This window comes from Ostrea edulis, chromosome 3 (genome assembly GCF_947568905.1).
Source record: "Ostrea edulis chromosome 3, xbOstEdul1.1, whole genome shotgun sequence".
In the NCBI taxonomy this organism is placed as follows: domain Eukaryota; kingdom Metazoa; phylum Mollusca; class Bivalvia; order Ostreida; family Ostreidae; genus Ostrea; species Ostrea edulis.
In genome coordinates this window covers 15,552,612-15,568,042 of record NC_079166.1, presented here as the reverse complement: position 1 = coordinate 15,568,042, position 15,431 = coordinate 15,552,612, and the positions used below count along the sequence as shown (strand labels likewise).

Sequence of the window (15,431 nt, the reverse complement as noted above, 5' to 3'; positions counted from 1 at the left end):
TAGGGAAGGCAGCAAGGACATTTTTATTAGCGTTTCATGAAATGTATACCAAATGTCGCATAATCTATATTTGGGTAATTTGGTGTCCCGTCATGAACGTCCTAGGATACGATGTAGTTTCCATACCATGTACGTTTTGCTCCCGGAAAACACTTATTCTTTAAAAATTTTGATATATCAAATATGTACAAATAATTGTCATGGGATTTCTTTCTTCCATCGGTTTATACAATAATTAATGAAACAACATTTATTCATTTCTGTTACAAATGTTTTTATTGCGTGTATCCTGGGGTGCAGGCAAAACTTGTGAGGGAAGTTAGAGCTAATGTCATATGGAAAAGCACTCGGATCACCTCGACAGATTCCAACGAACCTCGGGTGTATACTGTTTTCCGCCACAGTACGCATACAGTGACGTATAACAACATGTTTAACGTCACAGTTCAACTGGACTTAGATATACATATAATATGAAAGATGAGGACAGCGAACAGATCAATCTCACAACTCACAGAAGAAATACAAAATAGAAATATACAGTTCGGTAAACACGGACCCCTGAATATACTAGAAGTAAGAAAAGGTGCCTAGGCGGAGTGAGTATGTCCTGTCGACCGGACAAACCCGCCGTGCGTCCTACATCCCGATCAGGCAAACGCAGCAACCCGCAGTCAAATCCAGTGTGCAAGAATGGATTACAGTCGTTATCAAACACGTCAGACGACATTTGACCCAATCATAGATTTGTTTGATTAAGGTAAATTGGTCAGCAAATGGAAAGCAAACCTTAACTTATTATTTAGATTGGAGTGTGTCCTCTCTTGAATTTGTAATGTCCAAATCAAATGCAAGGATTACACTTAATTCGGAGGCCAAGTGTCAAATCGACATATATTACACATCCATTAGGTCTATATATATATATATATATATATATATATATATATATATATATATATAAAATTACAGCTCTAGCAATAAAACTTATGAATGTTTGCATGTTCCAGATTTTAAAAAATCTATTTTCAAGCATTTTTTCTCAACCTAGGATATTAAGCTATCGTTGGAAACACACTCCAATGGTCCACGTAATGTACGTGTAGGTAGGAGTTACCCCATATGATATTGTTGGTTATGAGTGTCATTATGACCACGCCCATCGGGTATCTGCACATAATCAACAATATTATATGGGGTAAGTGATTTGTATCATAGCTTACTATTATTCGTTATATTTTATTATAGCTTTCGGAAGCGCGGTCGCCTGTTTACAATATGATGCCAATTGTTATGTATTTAAATTACACTTTGTATACCATATATTTCTATCATAATGACTTTCTATCACCGAAAAATATATGTTCATTAATAGTTTTTAAAAAGCCGTTTTTAAAGTGCATATAAATGTTTGCACTGTTGATTTTGATATTTTTATTTAACATTTACGCATTCTTCGACTTTTAGTACCGGCATTGGCTTTAAGAATTGAAATTAAAAAATTCAAATAAAATTATTAGAACCCATATTCATGCATTTTTCTGTTTAAAAATATAGCAATATGCAAGGTGAAGATAACGAACAGTGATCAATCTCATAACTCCTACAAGCAATACAAAATAGATAGTTGGGCAAACACGGACCCCTGGACACACCAGAGGTGGGATCAGGTGCCTAGGAGGAGTAAGTATCCCCTGTTGACCGGTCACACCCGCCGTGAGCCCTATATTCAACTGATGATGTGGTTACTCTTTTGAAAATCCTATTTGATATCCTTCATTCTAATACATATTTTGACTAAATTGGCTGGAAAAAACTTTTACATGTATATACAATAGATTAAAAAAAAAATGGTGAAACATAAGAGAGAAAAAATTAAGAATTGTAAGATGCGAAACCATAAAAGAAACACAAGTATGATTCACTCTGTCCGCTAAACAAGTTCATCTCTCAAACGCATTCTTATCACGTGACTGGGTCTTTTATAAAACTCTTTATTAATGCTACCCGTATTTCTACGTACACGTGTTTCTCGATTTGAGGAAAATGGGGAAATAGAAAGTCTTTGGGACGAGACCATTGACGATATTATCTTGTATCAAGGTTTAAGTGAGATTCAGTGCGAATATCTATAATGTATTTGGGGAACTTAGTCCGAGTCAGTTATCTGGAGGAACGTCATACAATGGATAGTGATGTTGTTGGGTTTTTTTTCTTTCGAGAATGTGGGCGGGTTTTGAAGAAAAGTGTGGGTTATGTACAGATAACCCACACTTTTAATTAAAAAACTGATTATAAGTAGAACTAGCTCTTTCGTACCGTATCAGTCGAGATCCATAAACATCATATGCAAGGGATAATGGAATATTGTTAGAAAAATTTGGAAATTACGATAAGAAGCTGAAGTCATCACTTTTGTCATGAAGTTGAATTGTTAGTTTGCCGTTAACGTATATGTTCAATTAAATATCTATGTATGAATCAAATGTGTAAGACCCTTTGGTGCCCTCTATTTCGAGTTCACTGGGATATATCGAGTCAACATATGAGAGAAAAATATCGCTCCTAAACGTCGTTGATTTATCTAAATGTGGAGTTGAAGACCAGAGCAAGAGACTTTATCTTCTCATTTAGAAACTTTTGAATACATTTTGCCTCCTATGAATATAAAAGCAGGTCACATAACATAGGAGCACAATTATTGCCCATAGGAATTCCAACACTGTTGGAAGACCTGATCACTATTTGATATAAAGATGTTGTCTATCAACTTCGGAGTACTTGTGGTTAGAATCAAAGTGGTGTTAGATAAAATAATTTTTGAATGACTGATCAAAGGTTTATCTTTCCCAGCTGTTAATATTTTCTCGAGGAGCATAAATAGGGGCTTGGTATAACATACACTGGATCTTGCAATATATATTTGTTTGAAGAGGTTTTTGAGAAGTTTAGAAATCCAGTATAGGTGCGTTAACTCATATTTGTTCGTCCGATTGACTGGGATATTAAATTTATTTAAAAGTGAAACATGATTTTGACGAATGTCGTCTTTTGAAAGGGCATCTCAACATCTGATTAATTTTCTAATCCTTCAATATTTAATGGATGGTTGGTTGTTTATTGTTTAACGTCCCTCTGAAGAAATTAATATGGAGACGTCACCATTGCTGGTTAAGAGCTGCTATATTTGGGGCTAAGCTCGGCGCTTACGGCCGATACACATTAACGGAATGCTAGAATACTGGCGGTAGCTGAGGGATGTACATGTAGCGGAGAGTAATGTGATGCAGGATGTGATCCGTTTTCACCATTTCTTCTTTCTAGTATGTTAACAGTTTTCTTTATCGGCTTTATGAATTCGTAGCTGTGTTAGCAGTGCTAAATATTTGATACTGATTGGGATTAATGGTCCGTTAGTGTCGGAATATCTAGGGAGACATATTTTATATGTATATTTAGAACTTGTATTTTGTATGACGATTTCTTGGATGCAGGGGAGAAAATAGTAGTTAGTGATACTTGAGCGACGCGACTGATGTACGATTTATATTATCTGTGCTCCAAAAGAGTTTTGTCCCCGAATTCCTACAATCGAAGAGCTTCTGAACGGTTATCTAATTAGATGATCAATATACAAGACTCTGAGTAGGTACAGAGTAAAGCCTTGGTGAGAGTTGTGGGGCTACTATTTCATAGGACGTGAAATATGTCTCACATGTAGTCATTTGTACTATTTACTCCTACAAGCAATACAAAATAATAAAAAGACAAAAAATTAAAGGGTTTTCTGGAATAAGATATAAGTAAGCTTACCTTCATTAAAAGAAACAATAAATCAAAATATCTTGCCATTTATTTCTCTGAAAATGATCAAAATTGATTGCTACTTTTATCTCTTTGTTCTAAACAACAGATCATGATTTACCTTGAGTCTTTTAAAAACAATTTAGTGGGAGGAATGCCGGGTGCATCCCCCTTCAATCCGCCAAATGATTGTTACTTATAATTTCGAATAGATTAGCTATATACACGATTGATGAGCCTGATCAAGGTATTTCTAAAGACTGAAGTAAATAAAAAATACAGTAGGTAGGCCTAAGTAGCTTTAGTTATTTAATCAAACTAAACGTAGAAAAGTAAAGACTTATAATCCACTCTGGGACAGATGCTGCGATCGAGATCCACCTATCGTCTGCACAAGCACTACCTGTTTACCTCCACTTCCAAACACTTCTTTAAACTTAGAGATTAATCATCTAAAGGGCACTGCATTTAGTGAATATTTAGCATCACACATTGTATATCCGTGAATTATGTTTTCTTTGCATGGATGATCATGTTGAAGTCGCTGTCGCAGTAGGGGGGGCAGTATACCGCGTCCTAACTCGATACAAACATAAAAGTAAAGAAAAATGCCCTGTACTGATTATTAATTCAATCGGTGATGAATCTTGAGCAATAATACAAATATATGTGTACATTTGTAAATAAGGCGTCTACATAACATCATATTGGATGCACTGCATCACATTCATTTGGTTGTTTACGTGCCAACCGATTATGTAGGTCATCAGGTGCCGTTATATTTCGACACACAGGTATTCCGGTTCATTGTATACTTCATCCAACAAAGCTCAAATTCTAGAAATTCATGCATAAAAATATGAATACGAAATTTTGTTAACAAAATGGGCCTTATATTGTTTGTAAATGAAATTCATTGGCAAAAACAGAATCATAGTAGATCTAATTAGCAAAAATGATGATAAAGATATTTAAAAGAGTGCTACAGAATATAGAGCATGTCTTATTTTTTCAATCACATTAATCTTTTAAATGTCAGTCTTTATCTCAATAAATATTCAAAACCCTATCAACCAAAATCATAACATTTTTGATAACCAAACCAAAAACATACAGAACACGACACGAGTTTTATACACCCTACCGTGGAAAGACCACGGTGGAAAATCCATGGAGATACACTGTGTCCTCCGTATTCCACGGTGTGTGTTATTTGTGAATACACACAGCTGCTAAGAGCTTTGTTCTGCCCACGGGCGCCTTGCGGGAGATGTGAAAATGTGCCGCAGGCCAAATGATCAAGATAAGGGTGGGATTTTAAGAAAGAAAACAAATGTCAATATTTTCCCTCCTGATACTTATATTGGTTTTCAGCATTTTGAGCCAATTCCAATGATACCAAACACTATATATTATTATGCAATGGTATACAAAAATATAAAGACAAAAAGCTGTTATATATACATTTAGTAAATAATACATGCGTGTAATAAAGTATTTATCAAGTTAGAAAAAAAACTACAAAAACCGTGTTATTATTAATGTGAAGTATGGGCATTCTAGGTAGGGGAGCACATTTTATTTTATTATTTTCTTAATGAAAGTACGGAGTTTTCTAAAAGTTTGTTTAAAAGTAAAGATATTCTTAATATTTATTTGTTTAGGTGATAAAAATTTGATTCTTTGCTCACATTGCTTCACAGTTGAGTACATAGTGAAATTCATCTCCAAAACACATATTCCTAATTACAATGAAAACTTTACGTAAAAATAAACCACTGCTTATGGTACACATTTCTTTGAACTGCTATTTATCAAATTGAAATTACTGGCATGTGATTGTAGTTGTTCATGACCCTTTTATTTGGTGAAATTGTGCTGCACGTGCCGTGAAACAATGTACCGACGAGTGTTAGGAATAACACAGGTGTTTATATACAGGATGTCGAGAATTTGGGCGTTTCATAAAAAGGTGTGAACGTCTGCAGGGAAGTCTACATACGGATTTGTACCAAAACACCAACGTATCATTAAACAACAATTACAAGAATTTAATGATTGATAGCTAATTTCTAAATAAGTAATGGGGTGGGGGCATGCATGATGGCTAAGCGAAAAGGTTTTTGGGGTGAATCATTTCGGAAATTATTTCTTTATTTTATCACATGGAGGTACACGGTGGCATCGACGGAGGTACAGGTGACATTCACGGAGATGCGCGGTGGCATCCACGGAGATTCTCAGTGGGCTTCAATGTCTAGCTCGTGCGGAAAAATAGGACTTCAAAGGTGCCGACAATTTTAAAGGTCCACCGTGTTTGGGGCAAATTTGTTCCACCGCGTTGCGTGGAACACGCATAAAACTCGTGTCGTGTACTGTACATTTTCTCAATGATGATAATAGAAATGGTTGATTGATTGGATATTGTTTAAGGTCACTCTCGAGAATATTTCCCTCGTATTTCCCTCATATGGACTCTGTTTTTGCGGTCTCATCCGAATGGAAAGAGAGAGAAGGGGGGTATGGTAACAAGAAAAGGTTTTCCTGTATTTTGTGCAAGAAAAGAACTAAACCTAATGAAAAGACGAAATGTGAAATATGAAATAAGGAAATTCCTGAAAATAACATTCAACAAACCACTGATGTATTGCGCAATAATTCCAATGTTATTTATTATTACAATTGTTTTGATTGGACAAAAATAAATCTAAACGAAAATTTACATATCAATAAATCCAAACACGCTATGCATACATACGCACCTGAAAACAAATAACATAGTGCAGGAAAACTATTCAAAGTATTGATCCCTGTTCGTTATCTTCACCTTGCATTGAAATTAATAATACAGGGAACGAATTGGAATTATAAGAATAAAACATTCTTTGTATGGGTATGTTGTGTGTATTTGTCCACTTTTGTGGTTTCTTTACATTTAAAACGCCTGAAAAGTTGGAACATAGCACCTTGCTCTTTTTAAGCAAATCTATCACTTTTCTTAATTGATATTTTTTATTTCTATGAAAGGTGAAGATATAACGAACAGTGATAAATCTCGTAAGGTCAGGGTTAAGGTGAAGATAACGAACAGTGATCAATCTGGTAAGGTCATGGTTAAGGTGAAGATAACGAACAGTGATCAATCTCGTAAGGTCAGGGTAAATGTGAAGATAACGAACAGTGATCAATCTCGTAAGGTCAGGGTTAAGGAGAAGATAACTGTGCTGGATTCCGGATTTTTTTTTTTTTTATATTTGTCCGGGATTGGTTTTGTTTTGTATGTTACAAAAAGCTCCCAGCACGTTCACGGCATGGTACCCGTACTCATGCATTTTGACTTCCAACTTTCCACAACTTCATGGCACCAAAGTGTAAGTTTTTAATCTCTTTATTAACTTTTATGTTAAATGCAAGTCATATTAAGAATGCATACGCATATTTGTTATTGTACACTTGTTGACCCCGATGTGATAAGCAGCCAGTATATCATGACATGCAGGTAGTTTATATTGTCTAAATTTGATTAATTGATATTTCATGGTTATCTTATCTCTGATAGATCTTTAATGATGTTATTCATTGCTGTTATTATTTCTTTCTGTGTAAATGGGGCACGCTCGCTTATTTTCTGAACGTACTATATATTGACCTTTCACGTGTTCGATATGTAAATCGCTCTGTGTAAATTGCTCACAGTTTAAATTTTTTCTCAAAGGTTGTGATGATTACATTTAAGTTTTCACATATCAGTATCAATATTTTATAAGTCTTCTAGTGTGTGTATTTAGAATTCAAGATTTTTGATAACTTTGTAAAGCTTTTGGTGCATGTTATTCTTGATTTACTGAAATTTGATATCTTTAGCATGAAATGTGTAGATATGTTCTGAATAACATATTACATGTTTATTATAAACCATGCCACTTATCTTTTGTGCAGAACCTGTTGTAATAGGATCTTATTTTTGTTTACAGTATTTTACCCTCCCTGGAGGTTGTCTCTCTGCCATTAAAAGTAAAGAAACATACATCGTCTTTCTTGTGACAGAATAGTAAAATAACTTCGACATGGCTATGGAACGGGAAAGGAAACTCACAGAGGCTGGAGCCGAGTTGTTCATGGACAGATGCAGGAAATATGATCGGGAAATAAAACATATTCAAAAGGAAATTGATGTCCTAATATCCACTCTTCAGGAATATCCAGAAATATCGGATGCAGAGATGGTACATAAGCAGATAAAACAAGCTAGTGGTGATTTTAAAAGACTTTCAGATCATTATGTTGACTTTCTTGTAAAACACAGATCAGTTGAAAGCGAAACAGAAAGGATTTCACATTTGAAATTAAGAGATAATGTAACGAGGGCTGTTACCGAGGTTCTCACTCAACGCACACAAGTTGCAACAAAAGATCCTAGCTGTGACAGACAAAGCGTTAAATCTGGATCAGGCCGATCAATCCTTTCATCTACTCAGTCTGCGATTATTCAGAAAAGAGCTGCACTTGAGGCTGCGAAAGTGAAAATGAAATACGTCGAGAGACAAGCTGCCATTATGACCCAAAAGGCAGCATTGGAAGCGGAAATCAGTCTACTTGAAATCCAACAAGAAACCGAAGCCTTACAATCAGCACTGAATGTGATGGAAAATGCAGAACAGTTAGATGATATAGAAACAGAATATATTACTGAAGCTCGACAAGCAAGGACAAGTGAATTTATTCAACAACATTTTGTGAATTCCACTAACACTTCTGTTCAGCCACCTGTGCAAGCAATTACAAGTACTTTGACATCCGCTGTGCAACCGCCTGTACAGTCCACTGATAGCACGTTCACATCAGCTGTGCGACCTCGTGTGCAATTCACTGATAGTGCATTCACGTCAACTGTGCAAACATCTATGCAGTCTAGTGAAACATTTGTTCCTTTATCGACATTGGCAAATTTATGTTCCACACCTATGAATGAAAATTGGCGTACAGCATATCAACCAACGCAAACCATGGTACACTCTAGTCCCTTGCTTGCAACTTCATCACAAACAAGTCATGTGTATGATTTGCCGCCACCCTTTGCGCCGCGTTCAGACGTACTATCTCAGCCGAATCATCTATTGAATACTGAAGCGCCAACCTTTGTGCCACATTCGAGCATACTGCCTCAGCCGAATCACTTATTAAATACTGAAGTGCCAACCTTTATGCCGCGTTCGGGTATACTATCTCAGGCAAATTCTATAGTGACTACTCAAACGCCTACCTTTGTGCTATATTCGAGTTTACCGTCTCAGCCAAATCCGGTGACTACTCAAACCTCAGGATCACAATACGGTAATCGCTACACATCAGTCAATATGATGCCACATGTAGACAATTCGCAGGTTGAACTTTGTCAGATAATGACTAGGATGATGGCCAGAAAAGATGTAGTGCTTTCGCGTCTCATTAAATACAATGATAGTCCCATCCAATATTTGTCTTGGAAACAAACATTTAAAGCTGTAATGTTAGAACTTGCAGTTACACCATCAGAGGAACTGGATCTCATGATCAAATGGCTGGGTCCAGATTCATCCAGGCAGGCTGAATGCATAAAAACGGCCAGTGCAGGAAATCACGTGGATGCATTACACAAATTGTGGGATAGACTTGACATTCGGTATGGCAGTCCTGAATTGATAGAAGCGTGCTTACGAAACAAACTTACGAACTTCCCAAAGCTTTCAAACACTCCGGCTGACAGCAAACGACTTTATGATTTGTACGACCTCTTGAGTGAAATTCAGTGTGTCAAGGCCAACCCGCTCTATTCTTCAGTGCTTGCAATGTATGATTCATCCACAGGAGTAAACCAAATAGTATCTCGCTTGCCGACCAATCTACAAGAAAAGTGGTCATCTCGCGCCAATACTTACAAAAATCAACATGGAATGCTATTTCCTCCGTTCAGTTATTTTGTCAACTTCATCTACGACATGGCAAAATGGCGCACTGACCCGAGTTTTCAGTACAACACTAGCACACTATCTTCTCAGAAACAGTCAGCAAATAATCAACCCCAAATTCGCGTGAACGCAAGGAAAACGGAACTTTCTACAAACTCTACAGCTGAGGACAAATTGATGTGCCCCGTGCACAACACAAACCACAATTTGAATCAGTGCAGGACTTTCCGTCAGAAACCCATGAAAGAGCGAATGGAGATTCTAAAGAAAAACAAACTTTGTTTCCGTTGCTGCAGTTTGAAACGACACACCAAGAACAAATGCCAAGAGACTATCCGATGTGATGTTTGTAATCAGACAAGTCACCCGACTGGACTTCATGTATTGCGTGTTCAAAATGTACAGCAACCCTCTCATAACAAGGATGAGAATCTTACAGAAGATGACAATCGGCATGGAGGGGAGTCACGGACCGGTGTTAATACAAAATGTACACAGGTTTGTGGGACTGACAAAATTTGTAGCAAGTCATGCGCAAAAATTCTACAAGTGTATGTCTACAATGAGGACCAACCCATGCAGGCTCGCAAGGTCTACGCATTGATCGACGATCAAAGCAATTACTCCCTTGGAAAACCGGAACTGTTTGACAACTTTGATGATCATTCGGAACACATAAACTTCACTTTATCAACCTGTTCAGGGAAAGTTTCCGCGACTGGCAGAAAAGGCAACAATTATGTTGTTGAGTCCGCAGATCATAGTGTCAGGATTAAGATTCCGTCTCTTATCGAGTGTTCAGACATTCCCGATAATAGACATGAAATACCTTCTCCGGAAGTAGTGAAAAACTTTCCTCATCTTTGTGATTTGGTATCGTACATACCACCAGTTGATGACAGTGTACACATAGAACTCTTGATAGGTCGTGACGTTATACAAGCACACCATGTTGTGGATCAGAGGTTAGGCGGTGATAACTTACCCTACGCTCACAAATTACCTCTTGGTTGGGTTGTGGTTGGTGAATCTTGTCTTGGAGCTCTCCATGGACGTGAATCTGTTCAAACAATCACAGTTAGCAAAACTCACATTCTTGCTAATGGTAGAGCAACCTATCTGGAACCATGTGTTAACACGTTAACCATCAAAGAAAACTCGATCTTCGAGAAAACGCCACAGGATGAGAGGCTTGGTCCATCAGTGGAAGACGAGCTTTTTATAAGTCTCATGGAAAGTAAGGTTACGAAGGACTGTGATGATCGCTGGACTGCACCACTTCCCTTTCGCGAAAATAGAAAGCTGTTGCCTAACAACAGAACTCAAGCCTTGCAGCGTGTTAAATCATTAGACCGTTCACTCCAGAAAGATGAAGTCAAGAAGAAACACGTTGTTGAATTCATGGGAAAAATGTTCGAAAACGGTCATGCTGAGGTAGCACCACCTTTGCCAACACTTAGTGAACAATGGTACCTACCGTTTTTCGGAATTTATCATCCCAAGAAACCTGGAAAAGTTAGAGTCGTCTTCGATTCGTCAGCAGTGTTCAGGGGAACGTCTTTGAATGACGTATTAATGAAAGGACCGGATTTAACCAATAATTTATTGGGAGTACTCTTGCGATCAGATAGGGGCACTAACTTTGTGGGTGCAATTCAGGACTTGGGCATTGAAGCAGAATTTGTTGAGGATGGAAGAATCGCAAAAATTCTAGAAACCTATGGAACTTCCTGGAAGTTTAATCCTCCTCATTCCTCTCACTTTGGAGGCTCATGGGAGCGTATGATAGGGACCTGTAGGAGGATTCTGGATAACATGCTCATGCAAGATAGGAATAAACTAACTCATGATTCATTAGTGACCTTGATGGCTGAAGTTTCAGCGATAGTGAATTCTCGTCCGTTGCTGCCCATTTCAACAGATCCAGAAAACCCAGAAATTCTGTCTCCCTCAGTGTTGTTGACTCACAAGAAAGGTCAAAACGATACATGCCCGTTTCCACAGTTTGGGACCAAGGATATGTTACGTAGTCAATGGAAACTGGTTCAGGGTCTAGCAGATGAATTTTGGTCGAAATGGACGAAAGAGTATATCTCATCTCTTCAAGTCAGGAGAAAGTGGAAGCAGCCAGAAGTGAACTTGAATGTCGGTGATATTGTTCTTGTAAGAGAGAAGGATTTTCATAGATCCATGTGGCCTATGGCAATAGTGACGAAACTTTTTCCAAGTGACGATTTCCTTGTCAGGAAAGTGGAAATCAAACTCTATAAGGAAAACAAGATTTGTGTGTTCGTTCGACCCGTAGTCGATCTTGTCCTGTTGGTATCTTCAGATGATTAGTGACTCAATTTTCATGGATAATGACTGATATTTGATTTTATGTATTATGTATGTATGATTTTGCTAGTTTAGCATATTGAATTTGATGTAGTGATTTTTTTATAAAAATCAGGAGGGGAGTGTGCTGGATTCCGGATTTTTTTTTTTTTTATATTTGTCCGGGATTGGTTTTGTTTTGTATGTTACAAAAAGCTCCCAGCACGTTCACGGCATGGTACCCGTACTCATGCATTTTGACTTCCAACTTTCCACAACTTCATGGCACCAAAGTGTAAGTTTTTAATCTCTTTATTAACTTTTATGTTAAATGCAAGTCATATTAAGAATGCATACGCATATTTGTTATTGTACACTTGTTGACCCCGATGTGATAAGCAGCCAGTATATCATGACATGCAGGTAGTTTATATTGTCTAAATTTGATTAATTGATATTTCATGGTTATCTTATCTCTGATAGATCTTTAATGATGTTATTCATTGCTGTTATTATTTCTTTCTGTGTAAATGGGGCACGCTCGCTTATTTTCTGAACGTACTATATATTGACCTTTCACGTGTTCGATATGTAAATCGCTCTGTGTAAATTGCTCACAGTTTAAATTTTTTCTCAAAGGTTGTGATGATTACATTTAAGTTTTCACATATCAGTATCAATATTTTATAAGTCTTCTAGTGTGTGTATTTAGAATTCAAGATTTTTGATAACTTTGTAAAGCTTTTGGTGCATGTTATTCTTGATTTACTGAAATTTGATATCTTTAGCATGAAATGTGTAGATATGTTCTGAATAACATATTACATGTTTATTATAAACCATGCCACTTATCTTTTGTGCAGAACCTGTTGTAATAGGATCTTATTTTTGTTTACAGTATTTTACCCTCCCTGGAGGTTGTCTCTCTGCCATTAAAAGTAAAGAAACATACATCGTCTTTCTTGTGACAGAATAATAACGAACAGTGATCAATCTCGTAAGGTCAGGGTAAAGATGAAGATAACGAAGAGTGATCAATCTCGTAAGGTCAGGGTAAAGGTGAAGATAACGAACAGTGATCAATCTCGTAAGGTCAGGGTTAAGGTGATGATATAACGAACAGTGATCAATCTCGTAAGGTCAGGGTTAAGGAGAATCTCGTAATGTTAGGGTTAAGGAGAATCTCGTAAGCTTAGAGTTAAGGTGAAGATAACGAACAGTGATCAATCTCGTAAGGTCAGGGTTAAGGTGATGATAACGAACAGTGATCAATCTCGTAAGGTCAGGGTTAAGGAGAATCTCGTAAGGTCAGGGTTAAGGAGGAGAATCTCGTAAGGTCAGGGTTAAGGAGAATCTCGTAAGGTCAGGGTTAAGGAGAATCTCGTAAGGTCAGGGTTAAGGAGAATCTCGTAAGGTCAGGGTTAAGGAGAATCTCGTAAGGTCGGGGTTAAGGAGAAACTGTTTGATTGAACATAAAACAAACCTATATAATGAGGGGATTAGGTTTTATCAGCTGATTAAAATAGTTTTTTAATTAAAATAATTTCTTATAGATTTTAACTCATTCAGTAAATGTTATTGAGTTGATGATAATTAGGTATTTTGAAATGCACACATATCTATAAACATTGAAAAACATACTGGGTAAATGGAACAGATTTTATCTGATGATGAGATCAATTCTAAGTTTTTCGTAACCTTGTGTTAAATGAATTATTTTGCTTGAATGAGCTAAATCTCAATCTGTTGTAAAGTACTGTGACTTTTCGAACAGTTTCTCTATTGTCATCATTCCCTACTCCCACCCATAAATGTAGCTCCCTAGAGCAAAACACAAAATCACATACAACACTTACAATTGATGTGCAAAACTGAAAATGTAAAACGTCGAATAAAACTATTTACCCATTGTCTAAATTTAAAGTTGAACATGTAGCAAGGTGTGTCTGAAATAACCACACCATTGTTCCGAGGGCTGGCTTTCTTCGTTTTAGGAATGTTCACATTAACGTGTGGGATAATAACATGAAACCCCGCAAAGTAAAAACAAGGCAAATACTTTCATCCTAGACTTTATTATACTGATAACAATAGCCCTTTGTTATAGTCTCAATGGTTTGATGAAGCGCCTCTGAGACTTGGGATGTTAAGTAGTAGATTTAAACTACCTTACACCTAACTCATGCATGACCTGTTGAAACAACCCTGACTTAAGATTCGAACCTTGGTCTGACAGAATAGCCTTAGACACTACTATAAAAATTAAAAACTTGGTAAGGGCCCTGAATATGGTATTGTTTTAATATTCCTGAAAGTTATAGCTTCAGGGAATCGAGTGGACATGCACATAACAGTAAGTAGATGTAAATACTGGTTCCCAAACCCAGCCATGGGAAAAGGTCCTGCTCAATTCAGCAACAATCGACTAAAGGTCTTCAAATGCTGGAATGGTTTGGAGAGGGGGAATATAGAGGTTTCTGATTAGGTTCACCTATACCGTCTGGAAAACATTACACGACTTGCAAAATTGAGACATATCCTTTCTCAAGTTAAGCCAAGAAAATGACTCACAATTCAGTTACAAGTCTTATTGACACCTACATGAGCTGCCATAAGTGTGCCTTGAGCTAAACTCATGATGCATCTACGATATATTACTGGGATCATTATCTAGTAACAACACACCATACTTTATCCAGGGGTGCGTCAGGTGGTCGCCATTTTCGCATAAACACACACCGACTTTGGTGGCCTCTTCTGGCGGAAGAGCCCCATTGCTAAGTTGAACAATATCAGGGTCCTTACTTTGCTTGGACAGTAACTGCTCTCGACAGAGGGAGTCCTCGCCCTGGTCTAACTGAGGATGGATATCATCATCATCACTGGTTTTCAGTGGAGACTCAGTGTTACACGGATATCTGTTTTCATGTGAACTGTCATCAAGGTCAAACAGAAAAGTGTCACTGAGGCCAATGCAAGGTGAAGATAACGAACAGTGATCAATCTCATAACTCCCACAAGCAATGCAAAATAGATAGTTGGGCAATCTCATGAAATGAACAAGCCGTGTTAAGGAGTTCAACATGGTCAGCCTCGACTTCTTTTCTTCTGGTGATCAATCTAGTAACATCATAGGCTGGATATAAGTCATCGTTCTCATAATCGGACTCAACATTGAAAGTGACTTTCTCACAAATCGTGGGGGTCTGGTACCATTTTACCACCAGCTAAATCGTTACCTAGCTAGCAACAAGGAAACATGTTCAATCGCATAAAGGTCTAGAGATATGGCAGACCAATCACATACATCAATGTCATTTCTTTAAAAACACTGTGTTAATCTTGCAGTATGTGTGCGTAAAT

General features: G+C 37.3%; 1 long non-coding RNA gene across 1 annotated transcript; it reads left to right on the top strand.

Moving 5' to 3' along the window:
* Positions 1-6,909: 6,909 nt before the first annotated feature.
* LOC130053272 (uncharacterized) lies at positions 6,910-7,831 on the top strand. Its single transcript, XR_008801795.1, has 2 exons — positions 6,910-7,175; positions 7,779-7,831. It is a non-coding gene; the product is annotated as an uncharacterized LOC130053272 (long non-coding RNA).
* The last annotated feature ends 7,600 nt before the right edge of the window (positions 7,832-15,431 follow it).